Source organism: Canis lupus, chromosome 28 (assembly GCF_003254725.2).
Source record: "Canis lupus dingo isolate Sandy chromosome 28, ASM325472v2, whole genome shotgun sequence".
In the NCBI taxonomy this organism is placed as follows: Eukaryota; Metazoa; Chordata; class Mammalia; order Carnivora; family Canidae; genus Canis; species Canis lupus.
This window is the reverse complement of record NC_064270.1, coordinates 40,269,450-40,287,008: the sequence shown is the minus strand read 5'-3', so window position 1 is coordinate 40,287,008 and position 17,559 is coordinate 40,269,450. Positions and strand designations below refer to the sequence as shown.

General features: G+C 59.9%; 1 protein-coding gene across 1 annotated transcript in view; it reads right to left on the bottom strand.

Annotated features, from left to right (window-relative positions):
* The window catches only part of JAKMIP3 (Janus kinase and microtubule interacting protein 3), a 97,062-nt gene extending 80,932 nt beyond the window's left edge, over nt 1-16,130 (bottom strand). The window contains exon 1 of the mRNA XM_025467678.3: nt 16,005-16,130. The gene's annotated coding sequence lies outside the window, so the exon portion shown is untranslated. The remainder of the gene's footprint in view (nt 1-16,004) is intronic.
* Nucleotides 16,131-17,559: the final 1,429 nt, after the last annotated feature.

Genomic DNA, 17,559 nt, shown 5'->3' with positions numbered 1-17,559 from the left:
GCTGCACACCCTCGGTCCATCCATCCTCCCGCACGGCTCCCGTGGGATTCCACCCGGAGGGGGTCACTGACCGGCAGCTGAATCAGCCCATGACCCAGTGTCCCTCCTCCCCTGCTCCCCGCTCCCCTGGCTCGCTCCTCTTCCCCCTCCTTAGTCCCCAGGACCCACACGGGCCATTTGCTCAGGTTGGCCTGGGGGAGGAGGGACTGCGGGTAACGAGCTGAGGAGGCCAGTGCCAGCAGTGGCCGTAGAGACCTGCCCCAGGGAGGGGCCTGTCTCCCCGGGGAGGGATTTCTCACCATCAAGCTGGGTGGGGGTCCTGCTGCTGGTGGCAATGGCTGACGTACCCCCGGGATAGGCAGCGGCCTCTCGGGTGGTGGACAAGGACGGGGGCAGGTGGAAGCACTTCGTGTGAATGGGTCAACGTCATTGTCTGGACCTGTGGTTGCTGAGCTTGTGTTGGCGGCCCTGGCGGCCCTTGCACAGAAGATGGCAGCTAGAGCGGCCGAGCATCAACCTAAGGCAGGAGGACCCCAGGCCCACGGACCCGGACCCCTGTGCCCTGTGTCCCCTGAACATGAGGCCCAGGAGCCGACGGCTAAGGCACGAGTCCACCAAGAGGACCACCACAGGCGAAGTCAGGGCCTGGGAGGAGGAGATGACCGGGGCAGGGTGTTGGGGTGACACTCCGTGCCCTCCCCCCACCCCCACAGCAGCCTTTGTCACCTGGGGAAACTCAACCCTGCGCTGGGCAGCTGTGCCCCGATCCAGGCTCGCAGCGGGGGGCGTGCTGCGTGACGCAGGCCCCGAGGGCTGTGTCCACCTCACAGTGTTCAGCCTCAGGCTGCGTGGCCGCGGCACAGCCCAGGGAGCCAGTGGCGGGCGGCCGGGGGTGCAGGCGAGGGGCTGCGGCCCAGGGGCATTTGGTGGCATGCACCCCAGAGTCACACCCCTGGGGCTACATGCCTGGGGCCACACGCCCACCCAAAGAGGCTGGTGGCCGGGACCAGGCAGCCAGATTTTGTTTGGAGTTTGATCCACTGCTTTTAAAGGGGGGCTTCCATGAACCCCGCTGCTCCGAAAGAACCACAGACGCCAGAGGGGCCCTTTCCACACCCTGCTATTTGGGGGCTCCCCTGGGGGTGGCTGGGGCACTGGGCACTTGTGTTCCTCGGCCACAAGCCGAGAGGTGTGCCCAGGGTGTGACAGAGGGACCGGACGTGCAGGGTGGCAGGCAGGGGTGTGGGGGTGAGAGGCTCCCACAGGTGCAGCGCCCAGGGCCGCCCTAGCCCCACGGCCCACGCTCGAAGCGCCCCCCACCCCCCGCAGAGGGAAGCTGGACTCGGCGCCGCAGGGACCAGGAGGTCACACCGGACTCGGATTTCTGGCTCTGGAGCCAGGCGGTGGGAACAGGCGGTGGGAACAGGCCCCGCGCGACCGCAGCGGACAGCTGACAGCACCAGCCTGCGCCGCGAGCCCGGGTGGGGCCGGGGGCAGGGTCTGGCCGAGAAGGAGGCCGCAGCTCGTTAGCCTCCCGCTGACCAGGCGCCCAAGTTGACACAGAATTTAAGATGGAAAAACAAGCAACCCAGTGAAGTGAGAACGAGCATTAATTAAAAGCACAGCGCGTGGCGAGCCACGTCCCCAGGAAGGACAGCGCGGCGCCACCGCTCGGGCCCGCGGGCCGCTTCGGGGCCACGCCGTGCGGCCTCCCGCCTCCTTCCCCACTCGGGCGCATCGCGGCCTACGGGCTTTCTGGCAAGGGCCGCTTGGCTTTCATTTCCTCCCAAATGTCGGGAAAAGAAAGACGCTGAACTGTATGTAATTGATTCGCCGTCTCTCAAGCCAATTACTCGGACTCGTTCTCAGTCACCAGGTCACGCCCGGGGCCTACGTGAAACACCTGTGTCCACCGCGCACGACATTTTTGTCATTGATAAACCCCCCTCCCCGCCGAGAAGGAACTTGCTGTCGTCTCCGGGTCAGGAGTCCGGCCCCCAGCATTGCTGCTCTGGCTCCACAGGAGTCAAACCCACAACACGGGCGCCAGCAGTCCCGGTGAGTCCACCCCGAGGAGCCCCCAGCACAGCCCCGGTCCACCCGTGGGGTCCGGATGCCTCCCTCCCGCAAGCTCAGGGTGCAGACGCCCCGTCCCCCGTGTCTGCGGCCCGATTCCTGCCACAGCCTCTCGGGTGCCGCCTCCCCATTCTGTTCCTGACTTCGGCTCACTGACTGCACCTCAGTGGGGCCCCAGAGCTGACCCCACTTAATCCACGCTGCCCACCCACCCGCCTCTCCCCGACTCCCGACCCAGCGTTTGCCGTCAGCCCTGCAGCCCTGCAGGGACAGTCCCAGACAGCAGGTGACTGCCAGTGGTGGCTCTGGTCTAGGCTTGTGCATGCTCCACCTGCCCACACCCCACCCGCCCCAATCAGCACAACCACTCATCTGCTCCCTCCTCCGCCAATGCCCCTAACCTCTGGCAGAGCCTTGGTGCGTGCCAAGGTGAGTGACCTGAGAAACATTAATCCAGGAGTCATTCCTTGAGCCTGCCCACAGAGAAACTACCTCGTGTCTTTCACACACACACACACACACCACTACCAACACCACCATCACCATCACCACCACCACCATCATCACCATCACTGTCATCATCACCTCCATCATCACCACCACTACCAACACCACCATCAACACCAACACCACCACCATCACCAACAACACCATCGCCTCCATCACCTCCATCACCATCACTGTCATCATCACCTTCATCACCACCACCACAACCACCACCAACACCAAAACCATCACCACCACCACCACCACCAACACCAACACCACCAACACCAACACCACCACCATCACCAACAACACCATCGCCTCCATCACCTCCATCACCATCACTGTCATCATCACCTTCATCACCACCACCACAACCACCACCAACACCAAAACCATCACCACCACCACCACCACCAACACCAACACCACCAACACCAACACCACCACCATCACCAACAACACCATCGCCTCCATCACCTCCATCACCATCACTGTCATCACCTTCATCACCACCACCACAACCACCACCAACACCAAAACCATCACCACCACCACCAACACCAACACCAACACCACCAACACCAACACCACCACCATCACCAACAACACCATCGCCTCCATCACCTCCATCACCATCACTGTCATCATCACCTTCGTCACCACCACCACAACCACCACCAACACCAACACCATCACCACCACCACCACTACCACCACAACCACCACCAGCACCACCACCACCATCATCAACAACACCATCGCCTCCATCACCTCCATCACCATCACTGTCATCATCATCTCCATCACCACCATCACCACCACCACCATCATCATCACCACCACCACCCTTTTCTAAAATTCTTGGTAAACAGAAGTTGTTGGAAAAGGGAAGAGGAGCCAGGCCTTTCCCAGGCGTGTCCCTTACGCTAACTGAACCCTCCTAAGTCTGCTGGTTTCTCCAAACCTGGTTGACAGCAGCCCCAAGCGCTGGGATTAGAACTTGTCTCATGATGTGGATTCCCGATTCCATGTCCTCTTCCAAGTTCACAGAGTAAAGCTCCCTGGCCCACCCTCCGTCATTCCAAAAGTGTACATGAGACCACAACCATGTGACCTCAAGCTGACAGTCCTGTGGCCAGCCGTTTGCTCCCAGATCCACCCAGACAGAAGCCAGCACCCCCAGATCCCCTCAGTTCTCCATGGGGACAATTTCAGAACTCTTTCTCGGGTGGTGGTGGGGCTGTTAGGTCAGAACTAACTCACCTTCCACTGAGGACAGCAAAATGCCAACAGGACTAATCCCAGGGGCCATTCTGCACTAATTACTGAAGAATCAAGGCAGTTTTGCCAAAAAGTTGGCCACCGCCTTGTACTTGGACCTCTGCTCCTTAGCCTCTCAGGGGGAGGAAGGCAGGAGAGAACCCTGGTACTCACTCCAGGGGCGGGTTGTTGGTCATCCACACCATGCTTGAGCCCTTGGGGGTGATGCCAGAACAACATGCCCCCCACATTGCACCCCGATTTCAAGGGGCTGTAGAGATGGCACCCTTGGTCACAGTGGGGAGCCCCTGTCCTCAAGAGTGGTAACCACAGACTGGTCCTTGGACAGCAGGTGACCCGAGTGGCACCAAGGACTGCAGGCTGAGCTGGGTCCTACATGGTCCCAATTAGGTGCCCCGGCTGACTGGCAGGGGAAGACATGACCTTCTCTGGAGAAGGGCATATCTGTGTGAGGTGTCAGAGAAACCCCACAAGCAAATGTTCGAGGACGGTGGCTGACATGCTGCTAATGAGAGCCAGGAAACCAGGAGGTGAGGCAAATGAGCAAGAACTGAGTCTAAAAAAATAGAAGAGACCCATTCAGCCTTCAGGCATTAGAATTAACAAACACAGGTTACAAAAGAACAAGTCTTTCTATTTTTTAAATAGACTGTATTTTTAGAGCAGTTTTAGGTTCACAGCAAAATTGAGCAGAAAGCAGGACTCCCATACACCCCTGCACAGTCTCCTCCTATTTTATTTAAGGAAATAAGTTACAAGCTTGACAATAACGTCAGGGAGCAGAAAACTGTAAGAACTGATACGTCTAAGCTGAACAAGGAGAGAGAACTTCATAAAAACAAATATAATCACTGAAATCAAACACCCGATGGATACTTTTGGTGGCAGATTGGGCAGTGGAGCAGAGAAGTGGTAAATGGGAAGATAATTCAGAAGAAATCACCTAGAATTAAGTGAAAAGAGACCAAAAAAGAAAGAGAGAGAGAATGAGAACACACAGAGTCAGAGTAAGAAAACAGAGATGGAAGAGAAGCTCTCTCAGAAGGGAAAATGAAGGGGGAAAAAAACCCCAGGAGTAGAATCTAGAGATAAAATGATCAAGAATTCTCTGGAATCGATGAAATACAACAACTCCAAGATGCAAAATAAGTCAAAACCTAGACATACAATAATGAAAAATGAGGAGAAAAAAACAGCAGAAACAGTCTGCCCGAGGAACAGAGCTCGCGTTCAAAGGCAGGACGGTCACGCGGACTTCTCATCAGGGCAGTGGGAGCAGGAGGGCAATGGAATCGGGCACTGCATATGCTTTCAAGATACGGGCCGTGCAGGAACCCTGTGCCCAGGAAGAGTATTTTCACGCTCACTCGTGAAAGAAATAAATTTTCAGACATGAAAAGGTGGGAGGGACAGAGAGTAGGAAGCGAGTTCTGAGTAAAGGAAGCTCTGCAGGCCGTGCCTCGGGTGACAGGGCGCTTCCACACGCAAGAAGAGACAGAAAGCAGCAAAAGTGCTAAATGTGTGAGGAAACCTAAACCAGGAAGCGACGGCGCAAAACTAACAGTAGTTTCCGGTGGTGTTAAAAGGGAAGCAAGATAGAAATGAAATGCCAACAACACAAACATAAAAGTTAGAACAGGGACGACGTCAGATTTCCCAAGTTCCGCTGTCTCATCTAGGGGGAGGGTCTGGATTAGGGTTGGCCTTCAGTAGGTCGATTTTTTCTTGCTACTTCTTTATCACCATCACGAAAATAACAGAAAACATAATAAATACCATTTAGATAGAAGAGAAGGCGAAAACGCCTCCACCAATGCGAAAGGAGGCAAGAAAGAAGAAAAATAGGAACAACAAGTAGAATAACACAAAATAAAACAGATTTCAACCCACATACATCAGCAGAACCATCAAGCAGAAACTAAGAAATGTACTTCTCGGGTAGAAGCAAAACGGCAGCGAGGCGGTCATAAGTCTTGAAACTCCCCGGATTTCCTCTCCACACAAAAACGGACCAGTCAGCACAGCAAAACGTAGAACAAATTAAAAACATCTTCCGCAACGCCAGGTGACAAAGCCCTGCCACTCCTGCCCACCGCCTGGTGTTAACAAACTGCCCTGACACTCACGGGCTCAGAGCCAGTGTTTTATTTTGCTCCGGGACACAGGTGCATCCGGAACCTGAGATGCAGTGCGGAGCGGGGGCTCCACTCCCGGATGGCTTCCACACCCACGTCTACACAGGCAAGGTGGCCGGGGCCCCGGCGTCCTCTCACCACCCGGTGGTGGTTGTGTCCCCGACAGCGATCTCTCCGAGAGGTCTCTACAGAGGCTACGAGGCGGGCGCCTGGGCATCAGCACTGAGAAGAGGAGGGGGAGTGGGCCTGCCTGATGGAGGGGGGCAGGGGACCAGACACCCCCACCTCGGATCCCCACATGGTGTGGGAGCCGCGCGCAGTCAGCAGGGCCTTGGGGTGGCTCCACGACAGACAGAACCCGGAGATCACGAAGCATCTACCGTGGAAGGAGGGTCCCCGCTTGAGGTGGAGGCTTAGCCAGACGAGCGGATCTTGTCAGAAGATAAATGTTTATGAGATTTTTCATGGGAAACAAGGAGGAAACTTAAAGAAACTCTACCCTCAGCAAAGTTAAACGATAAGTGACGAAATGGGGAAAATATATGCCACTTATATCACGGTAAAGGATGAACATCCTTAAACCATAAGAAACCTCCAAAATTGGGGCACCTGGGGGGCTCCGTTGGTGAAGCATCTGCCTTCGGCTCAAGGTGTGACCCCGGGGTCCTGGGATCGAGTCCCACGTCGGGCCCCCTGCTTCATGGGGAATCTGCTTCTCTCTCTGCTTCTACCCTTCTACCCCCCGTGCTCCCCCCCCGTCTCAAATAAATAAATAAATGAAATCTTAAAAAAGAAAAAAGAAACTTCCAAAATCTTAGAAGAAAGCCAAACCACCTCAGAGCAAAATGGAAAGAAATGAGCAAACTGTATAAACTGTTCACATAAAAAGAAATGCAAATATCCTTTAAATACATGAAAAGACACTCGACTCCCCCCCCACCCTGTGTTAAGAATAATGCAAATTGGGGCGCCTGGGTGGCTCAGTCGTGAAGCGTCTGCCTTTGGCTCAGGTCAGGGTCCTGGGGTCCTGGGATCGAGCCCCGTGTTGGGCTCCCTGCTCGGTGGGGAGCCTGCTTCTCCTTCTGTACCTCCCCCTGCTTGTTCCCTCTCCCTCCCTCCCTTCCTCTCTCTCTCTCTCTCTCTCTCTCTCAAATAAATAAAACCTTTTTAAACTTTTTTTTAAAAAGAAACGCAAATTAAAATCACACTGAAGTTGCCATCTCTCCCCTGTCTGGCAACCCCCCCAGCAACAAACCTGACGGTACCGCCGTCGGGGTGGAGGGAAGCATGAGGCCCACACGCTGCTGGCAAAGCGATGCAGGGGGCACCTCGTGCCGCGGGACCGAGTGGTCCACACAGTGGAGTCGCGCGTCCTTTCTGGTCTGGAAACGCCTCTTCTAATAATCGAGTGAAAGATTTGCTGGAACACATGAAGCCATGTATCCACGAGGTTCTACTAGGTCAGAGTAAAAGTACTTCTAATAGCAGGAGACTGGAAACAAGCCAAATATCCGCTGATGGAGACGGAGCTGCCGCCGGGGCAGGACGGCGCCCCGGCACACGACGTGGGGGACAGGCTCTTCCCGGCGGCAAGAGGGAGGCCCGGGGCTCGGCTTCAAATGGGGAAAAGTGGAACCAGGTCACGGAAGGCTGCCTTTTGCCTAAGTCGGGAGGAGGCACACATATGGAAAGACGTATGCATTTGCTTAAATTATGTTTAAACGGAAATATGAACTAAAAAAAGACTCAGAAAATATTGCCGCAGCGGAGAGAGAAGAAGATTTCAACAGAAGGATGAAGCTGCTCTTCCCAGAACGCACTCTGAGCTGCGCTCCGGATGCTCCAACGTAGAAGTGACACAGAGTCAAAGGGGGGCCGACAATCCCTCACAAGTGGGAAGTGAAGTAAAACAAATGAGCCTCACGCATGACACCCTAAAGGCAGATGAGTGCAGGGAAGCTGTGGAGCCTTGTCCACTAGCCACGTTGTTATTACCTTGACGCTACCGGGCATACGGCGAAGCAAGATGCGGTCCTAACAAGGTCACTAGGAGCCATGAATTCCAGCCTCAGGAAACAGAGAAATGTAAAATCAGAGAAATCACGGTCTTACATATGAATTGAAAAATATCAGAATAAAGGGACGGCTGGGTGGCTCAGCGGTGGAGCATCGGCCTTCGGGTCAGGGTGTGATCCCGGGGTACTGGGATTGAGTCCTGCTTTGGGCTCCTTGCATGGGGCCTGCCTCTCTCTCTCTCTCTGTGTCTCTCATGATAAATACAATTTAAAAAAAAAAAAGAGAGAAGAAAAGAAAATATCAGAATAAAATGATGATGTATTTCTCTTAGAATTTCTTGAAATAAATAAATAAATAAATAAATAAATAAATAAATAAATATTAAAATAAAATAAAAGAATTTCTTGGAGCTTTGTCTGCAGTCAGGAAAGTCACGCCCAACCAAGCGGGCAGCCACAGGCTCCCCCGACGCGGCTCTGTGGGGCTTTCCAGCTCTGCAGACCCGGGTCCCCAGGGGACAGGGCCCACTCCGGGCCCGCTCAGGACCCCAGTGGGGCGGGCGACTCAAACCAGAGCGCGAGGTCGCTTGAGACCCAGGCGAAGACCCAGGGCCCCAGGCCCATCGGTGGAGGCCGCGGGCACCTTGACGAGACACAGGAACGGTGACCACCGAGGAAAAGCCTGAGACGGGGACTTCACCCAGATGCCAGACTCGGCTCCGCGGAGAGCACGCTAAGAGCATGTGTGGGTCCGCGCAGGAAGGGCCAGCGACGCCCTGGCGCCCACCACCCAGAGACAGGACCCAGTGAATGAGACACTAGTGATTTGAACACGTACGTCACCAAAGAAGATGTGCTGATTCCCAACGGACGTGCAAACGTCCTCAACACAGTCATAGTGAGCGAGATGGACCCGAAGCCCCACGGGAGGCGACGCACGCACGAGTTGGCAAGGACATGGGGTGAATGGAACTTTCACACCAAGTGTGCGGCCATTTGGGGGAAGTTCTGGCAGTTTCTCATCAAATAAATCGTAGACGTACCCTGTGAGGCCCCCATCCCACTCCTAGGAATTCCCTCACAAGAAACGGTGCGTCCAGAACGCCTGGGGGGCTCAGTCGGTCAGGTCATGATCCCCGGGGTCCTGGGATCGAGCCCCGCTCCCCGCATCCAGCTCCCTGCTCAGTGGGCAGCCTGCTTCTCCCTCCGCGCCTCCCCTCTGCTCATGTGCTCTCACTCTCTCTCAAATAATTAAACAAAATCTTAAAAAAAAATCCTCAAGGCTGCAGACAAAAAGGTCAGTTGCCTTCCAGAGTCAAAAGAAGCCGACGATAGTCAGACTTTCAAAACCCACAAAGAATGGGATCCGTGGGGGGCTCAGCGGGTTAGCACCTGCCTTCCGCCCAGGGTGGGATCCAGGATCGAGTCCCACGTCAGGCTCCCCGCAGGGAGCCTGCTTCTCCTTCTGCCTGTGTCTCTGCCTCTCTCCGTGTCTCCCATGAGTAAATAAATAAAATCTTAAAAAAAAAAACAAAACTCACACAGAAGCAAGGAAACAATGGAGAAACATTAAAAAAAAAATCTATGAGAGAAACCACGAATCAAGGATTTCAGAAGCAGCCAAGTACGGCATGTCCATGGCTCCAGAAACTAAGAAAGTGCTAAATTAGTAAGGATAACAATAATAACTAATAATAATGTAATAAAATTTTGAAAGAAAGGGGAGCTTTTTGCAAGAACACAGGAGCCGAGCCCAAGGAGGTCCTGAAGCAGAAAGCTGGGGTCGCTCGTCACACGGAACACACAGGTTATTACCGACGTTACCAGGGACGAGTCAGTCGTCCACGTGTCCGCACTGACGTGAAAATCAGCGGGCAAATACGAGGGGCAGGCACGGCTCTTCCTGATGGGAGGGTACAACCAGCGACGTGAGCCGAAGAAGGGGCTCGAGGGCCACAGGGCAAACAGCACGGTGACCACCGTCGGGGGCAGGGCACGCAGGGGACGCTAGGCCAGCGGGGGTGACCGGACAGGTGGGGTCTACACAGGCCCCTCGAGACACTGGCCGGCTGCAGTGCAGAAACCCGGCCCCCAGGACGTCCGGACCAGTGTCACCGTCGACGGGACAGGGACATGGACAGCTCAGGGAGCAGGACGCGGAGAAGGGGCACAGGCGCTGCCGTGAGCTTCCTGCCAAAGACACGTAACCTCGTTGCAGTTTGAGAAGAACTCCAATCGTGGGCATTTTACCAAAAAACGAGCCAGTAGTTTGCAGCATATCAATGTCCCAAGAGACCAGGCAAGGAATTGTGGCAGGTTGGAGGAGACCAGGGGATCCCAAGCACAACGCAGGGTCCAGGGCGCGGCCCAGCGGCGGAGGAAGGGCCTTAGCACTAGCACGGCCGGGGAGGCCTGAGTAGGGTGGGCGGCGCCACAGCAATACGGGTGCCTGGTCCCCTAAGCTGCCAGCGCTGGGGGGCCCGGGCGAGGGGGCAGCAGAGCTCTGGGCCGTAAGCCTGGAACTAGCTGAAAATAAAGCTTTGAAAAATAAACACATTAAAAAGATGCCCAACACCACTAGTGGGAAATGCAAACCAAAGCTGCAGCGAGGCTCCGGCTCACATGGATGTAAGTGAGGAAGGGCAGCGGGTGCAGGCGAGGATGCAGGGAAAGGGGCGCCCACGGGCCCGTGGGCGGATACTCGCAGTGTGGACCGTCCACACCCGGGAACGGCATCGGGCCTTGACGAGGGGAGAAGTCCTGACACCTGCCACAAGGCGGGTGAGCCACAGAGACGTCCTACCGAGTGGAACCAGCCAGTCCCAGGGGACAAAGACCGTCTGACTCCACCCCGTGAGGTCCCTGCAGGAGTCACACGCGTGGGCTCCAGGGGCGGGAGGGGACGGAGTTCAGTGCTATTCAGTGCCGCGAGCTGACAAGCTCTGGAGACGGCCTGCGGGGGCCTCTGCAGCAACGGATGTGCTTAATGCCACTGGATGCACACGTACGCGGCCAAGGCCGTCAGCGCTGTCACCCGGGAGCTGACGTCCGCCGCCCGCCCGCGTCCACCGTCCCTGGGCTCTGAGGACCAAGCCGCCTCAGCAGCCCAGCCTGGGAGCGAGCGTCCACGGCCACGCAGCTGTCCAGCCTGCTCCTGGCCCGCGGACCCCCAGCGTCCCCTCGCCGGCTTCCCCCCGGGCCTCGGGCAGCTGCCGTCTGAGCAGCCAGGGGACAGGCCAGGTCACAGGCTCCCGAGGAGTTGGGCAAGGCCCTGGACACTGAACACGTGCTTTCACAACGGCTGCAGGCCTGTGTTTCTGGCCACTGCCCACTCCCGGAGGGCAGAGACCGTGTCTGCCCTTGGCCCCTGCCCCTCCTCCGCAACGAGGGCCGGGGTGCCTGGCCCAGAAGAGGTGACCCAGAAATGCTTGGCAGGGAGGGAAGTGTGGTGGCCCCGAGCCATGAGGTGGGGCCAGAAGGGGACGGTGCTGACCCACGCAGAGGGTCTCGGCGTCCCCAGGCACAGCTTGCAGGCTGCAGCTCCTACCCCACGAGCATCTCCACACATCCCCAGACGGGCCTCTGCTGTCCCGCCCTCTCCCGAGAGGTGTGTGGCCACGTGGAGATCAAACGTGGGCGGAAGGGGCAAGAGGGAAGGTCTCACATCTCATCTGTCAAAGGGAAAAAACCTCAGCCTGACCTGACCTCCTGGCTTGGGCACCGGAGTACCTCATTCTTCTTCCAGGATCTTCGTCGGATGTCCCAGAAAACCAGCCTGGAGAGCAGGTGCCCCGGGCGGGTGAGCGGGAGGCCTCCCTGGGGGCTGGGAGCCTTCTTCCTCCCTCTCCGGGTCAGTCAAGAGCAGTCATCCTTGGGGCGCCCGTGGGCGAAGCATCTGCCCTCAGCCCAGGTCACGACCTCGGGGTCCTGGGACTGAGCCCGGCATCGGGCTCCCTGTTCTGCCCGCCCCTCCCACTCGTTCTCTCTCTCTCTCTGTCTCTGTCTCTTGAAAAGATAGATAAAATCTTAAAAATAAAAATAGATTATAAATTTAAAAAAGAACATTCTGTCCGCCTCCGGCCCCTCCTCACTGCCTGCGCTGAAGACCCCAGAGTCCCGAGGACCTTTGGCCTCCAGGTGCTCCCGTAAAGAAACGCTTTGGGCCCAACAAACCCCAGCCCCGTTCTCCTCCTGGAACCACCTGCACTATCCTGTGATTTTGCACCGAGGCGCCCAGCCCAGGAAAGCTTGGATTAGAAACCGTAAACCAGGAAAAAAAAAAAAGAAAGAAAAGAAACTGCAAACCAGCAGAATCGCCGTTTACGGTACAAAAGACTCGACACAGAGGCCTCGGGTAAGGCAGTTCCAACTCCAGAGGCCGCCGCGGAAGCAGGGACACGAGCTCACTGGAGCCTGCGGTGCAGCGGCGCAGAGAACGAGGGCCCACGCAGCTCCCGAGAGCTCAGGCTGCCGCGGCACCAGGCCAGGGCAGCGGCGGGGCCACCTTCTGCGCCAACGTCGGAACGATCCGTGGAAACCACGCTGCAGAGGCGCCGTCCCACCTGGGGAAGGCGGGCGGCCGGGGCTCAACCGCCGGGTGGGCGGGACTCCCCCAGCTCCTCTGCCCTCCGCGCCCCCGCCACCCCAGGCCCCCCTGCCACTCGGGGCCCCTGTTCCAGTGTCACCTCTAGCTCGGGTGAGGCACGTGGACAGGCGGTGGGCGCGGTGGGGCATCGCTGGAAACGTACAGGCACCGTGTGCTTCACCCCATGAGGCTCCCCGCACCCCAGCCTCCCGAGAGGGCCCAGCCATGGGCACGTGTGACGCAAGGTCCACCCACCCCCCGAGACCCTGAGCCGACACAGCCCAGAACCTCCCTCCATGGCATGTGTCTCCAGCTCGCGCGTGGGTCCTGCCCTGGAGCCGCCCGCCCTCCGCCCACTCGGCTTCCTCGTGGCATCCACGCGTCCATCCCGCGCGCCTCGATGCCCACGCAGCTCTAGCTTCCCTGGAGCTCACCTGTACCCGCGCCACTCCGTCTGCCCCGCCGTGACGCCCTAAGACAACTACACACGTTAAGGCAGTTACTGGGGGCCACGGACTCACGGAGGCCAAGGACGCATCCGGCCCAAAGCTCTGATCATCAGGACCCAGATCAGGAGACAGGTGAACGTCACGCAGACACAACAAATCATCTTTTCACTGATTTTTGAAGATACCCATGAATATGACGCATAGAATCATGATAGCCTGATGCGAGTTCTGTGGGGAGGGGGTGTCCACCCGCGGAGTCAGGAGGTGACACGCGGCAGCTGGAGACGTGACGTGTGGGAGCAGAGGCCCCGGGCCGGGCGGCTCTGCAGGCTCTGGAGGCTGAAGTCCCAGATCAGGGTCCCTGCACCCCTGCGTGGTGCGGCTCTGCCGGGAGCCCTCCTCCTGGTGCAGACAGCGCCTCCAGCCGAGCGCTCACCCGCCCAACACAGAGGGCAGAGCAAGCCCTCTGCGGTCTCCTCTCGGGGCTCCCCCCGGGACCTCATGCAACCCTCATCACCTCCCACAGGCCCCCCTCCTCACACCGTCCCAGGGGCGCAGGGCTCCAACACGGGAATGTGGGGACACACAGCCCGTCCTGACAGCACCTAACCTGGCCCCGTGCCCAGAGGGAGGGCCCCCTGTCGCGGGGTCCCCGGGGTGAGGCCCACGACTGCCTCCCTGGGGTGCACAGACACGAGGCTGACCCGAGAGGCCTCTAAGGGGCAGACCAGCTGGGGAGTCTCGGCCCTTCCCTGAAGTCAGCCACAGCAGGGAATCTTTGGGGGGAAGTCCTGGGGGTGGGGGGTACAAGGCCCAATCACTCTGCCCTGGACTGCGGCACAGCACTGCGACCTGCGACCCGTGGCCCAGGCCGAGCTCTGGTGGAGAGGGCCTGCTCCGGCCTCACCCGGGGCCTCGGTGAGTGTGGAGGTGGCTGTTCAGACCGAGGGGTGGGCAGGGCAGAGCCGAGGGTGCCTCCAGCCCCCGGGAGGGTCCCCAGGTGCCAGGACTAGAGGCACAGATCCTAATTTGGGACAAGACCCTGCCCCATCCCGGGTCTTGGGCTCCCCACTTGTAGAGGAGGCTCTGTGATACCGTCATCTCGTCCTCTGCAGGCTCCTTGAGGACGTGGCCCGGCCTGGCCCCCACGGTGGCACCGCCTCCCACCCCTCAAGATCGGTCCCGGGCCTCCCGCAGCCCGTCCCGCGTCTCGAGGCCCACCTGTGCACCTTCACACAGGTGGAGAGAGCACAACACCGCCTGGAGCACGTGGGTTTTTATCATCACCGTTTCTTTTTTATAATTGTCTTGGATCGCTAGGCCGTTGTTCTCAACCTGTAGATCTTGGCAGTATCGGGAGAGCAAACTGCTGTTCCTAGAAGCCCAGACCCGGGAACTCCTTGACTCTGAGGCCCCCAACTGCCCCCGGGAAAGGCGGCCGCTGCGGGCTTGGGGCAGCAGGCCTGCGGGAGCGCTGCTGCGGGACCACGGGTGGCCCGGGCACCTGCCGAGCTGCCGGCCCCTCCCTCCCACGCTCCGCCCCGGATCTCAGCGGCCACCGTCACCACCGACAATAAACGCCACAGTAAACCTTTTCACTAGAAATCAAGTTCCCAAACAAGAAGCCTGTACAGTGATGCATCCGTTTGCTTGAAAACCCCATTTAGAACGGAAACCGTAACTTCCATCATCCCCCAACCGAAAGGCACCATTACCAACGTCCCTGCTTTCCAACCAGATTCTTTTTGGGAGAAAGCAGGTGCGTCCAGGTAAGATGCTGAGCCGCTGAGTCCCTTCCCCAGTGACCGCGAGGGCTCCGCCCGCCTGTGGCACTGTCCTTCACAGCCCCCGGGCTGGCCCAGGTCCCCTGGAGCCCGAGATGCACAGGGCTGGGCCAGGGTTCTTGCTCCGGAGAGCACAGCCGCGTTCTGCTGACCGATCCCAGAAACCCTTCTACAGGGGACACGATCCTCCTTGGGGCTGAAGAGGACTGAAGCTGACAAGGAGGAAAACAGGTCTCTGTGTCATGAATGGGGGCGGGGCAGGGGGGGCACTGCAGGCAGTTGCCAAAGCCAGTCTTAATTTAGGGGCACAAATCAGCTTTCAGAAAGGCAGGGAAGGGGTGAGGAGGGTCCCGAGCCCTCCTTCTAGTCCTAGACCCCCCCCCACCCCCCCACCCCCCGGGAGACACAGGGCCTGGAGCCTTCTCCTCCCACCCCACCCTAAGGAGGCAGGAGCCCTCTTCCCTCATGGGCGCCCCCCCAGCGGCCAGCACCCAGCTCTCGGGCCGGGCAGGGAGGGCGCCTCTGACTCCCGCTGCCCCGCGGGTCACCACCTTCCCGGCACCTGCAGACGACACGCAACAGAGCCTCTTAAGGCGTTCCTCCCGCGGGAGGAGAAGACTGAGCCAACACCTAGGTCGGGGCAGCGGCGGCCGCCCACGGGCCTGCCCCTCCCAGGATGCAAGGTCAAAGGGACGGGCGGACAGATTTTCTAGGAAACCCCCGTCCAGGCCCCGCGGCCCGGCTCGGCCTCTTCACTCTGCGGCTTCCCCTCCGGGCCCCCCCGCAGCTCTGCCGCCCCCCTGGAAGCCGGAACACGGGAATTAAGCCGCTGACACCGAGGGGGAGGGGGCGGCCCAGCCGCGATGCGGAGACGCCCGCGGGGCGGTCCGGGCACCTGCGCCGCACCTGGGGCCGGTCCCTGCGCCCAGGCCTGTGCACCTGCCGCGGCTCCGGGGCTTCCCGGGAGGGGCACGGCCCGCGGGGGCGCCCTGGGGGCGCGGGAGGAGCCGCCCCCCGCCCCCCCCCCGCCCCCGGGTCCGCCCCGGCCGCCTCCCGCCCCCGCGCAGGGCCCCAGCCCGGGGCGCACGGTGCCAGGCGCGGGCGCAGCGCGGAGGCCCGGGGGCGGCGGCTCACCCAGGCCCCGCGCCCCCGCCCCGCCGCCCCCGCCGCCCCGGCCCCCCCCGCCGCACCTCCTTTCCTTCCCTGCGCAGCGCATCCTCGGCCGAGCGGCTTGCGGTGCGCGGAAGCGGGGCCGGGGCCGCTGGGATCCCGGCTGCTGCGCAGAGCGCGGGGCGGAGGCCGCGGCGCCCTCGGACCTGCACCCGCGCCCCCGCCCGCCCGCCCCGCGCCCCGTGCCCCGAGCCCCGCGCGAGCCCGCTCAGCCTCGGCCGCAGTCGGGCTCCCCGCCCCCGCCCCCGCCCCCGCCCGCGGAGCTCGGCAGCCGGGCCCACAATTCACCGTCAGGCGGCGGCTCCGGGGCTGCGGGGCTGCGGGGCTGCGGGGTCTGGCCCCCCCTGCACCTGCCGCGGCCCGGGGCTCACCTGCGAGGGGCGCCCTCCTGGAGGGGCCCCTGAGCCCCGAAGCGCGGCAGGCCGGGTGATGCGGCGTGAAAACCTGCGCGCAGGGGGAGTCGCCCCCCAGGGAGGGCGCCCCTCCCCCCTCTCCCCTCCCCCCCCCCCCCCCCGCGCACCTGCAGGGCGGAGGAGCCCGGGGTCCTGTGCGTGGGAGCAACATGTTCGCAGGTGGATCATCTCTCGAGGTGGGGAGAGGTGCCGGCCCCTGGCTGCCCTTCTTCCCGGGCCCAGGCCCTCCTCCCAGGCCCTCCGGCCACAGGTAAACCCGAACCACCTGTGGTTCCTTGATTGTAACGAGGACGGCATTCCACAGCACAGAGACTCAGGGGCAGGGGGGCCCTCCCAGCCGACCCCCGTGGCACCTTTAACCGGCCCATTCCACCATTCTCCGCCGTCCGGGGTGGTGGACACACAGGGGGACCTGGAAGGCCCACAGTGTCCACCCGCTGCTGCACTTCTTGGGTCCTTGGTCAGAGCCAGGGGTGGGTGGCTTAATGGGAAGAGGAAGAGGAAGCCTCTGGAGGACGTTCCTGGGAAAAACCCAGTGGACCCAGGAAGGCAGACCTAAACCCAGGTAAGTCTTCCAGAGGGCTGGCCGGCCCCCGGCTGTGCGGTGCGGCTCCCCAGGGTCTCAGCTGCCGGGAGGCGGAGCAGCAGGCACTGCTCCAGCCTTGGTTGGGGTCCCTAAGCCCGCGTGGGACCACCCTCATGCCGCCACTGCCGCTTCCTCCGTGAGCTTTTGGTGCAGACTCAGGAAGCACTGGCTGACGTCTGTGGAATGGGTCTTCTGCACCTGTCAGGAGGAGCATCTGCTGAGCGTGCATGTGGGACACAAGTATTTTCACATCTGGTCCACTCCGGAAGGTCCACACACCACCTGCTCCTTCCCAGATCTCCTTAACCCTGATCCTCCGTGGCTGCTCCTTATCAGCCCCTGGTCATGGGGATGGGGGTAGATGAGTATCTCAGCTCACGCTCCTTCCACGGAGAGCGGATAGCCAAACACGCTGCTTGCCAATGCCCACCCGGTGGACCTCCCTCCTCATCAGCCCCTCCACCCCCATTAGGGCTGCTTCCTCCCATTAAGGCTGGTTCCAGCCCCTCCCACCCGGACCATCAAGGCACCGGGTCAGGTGCACACCAGGCTCTATTTCCCAGTCATTGGTCAGCT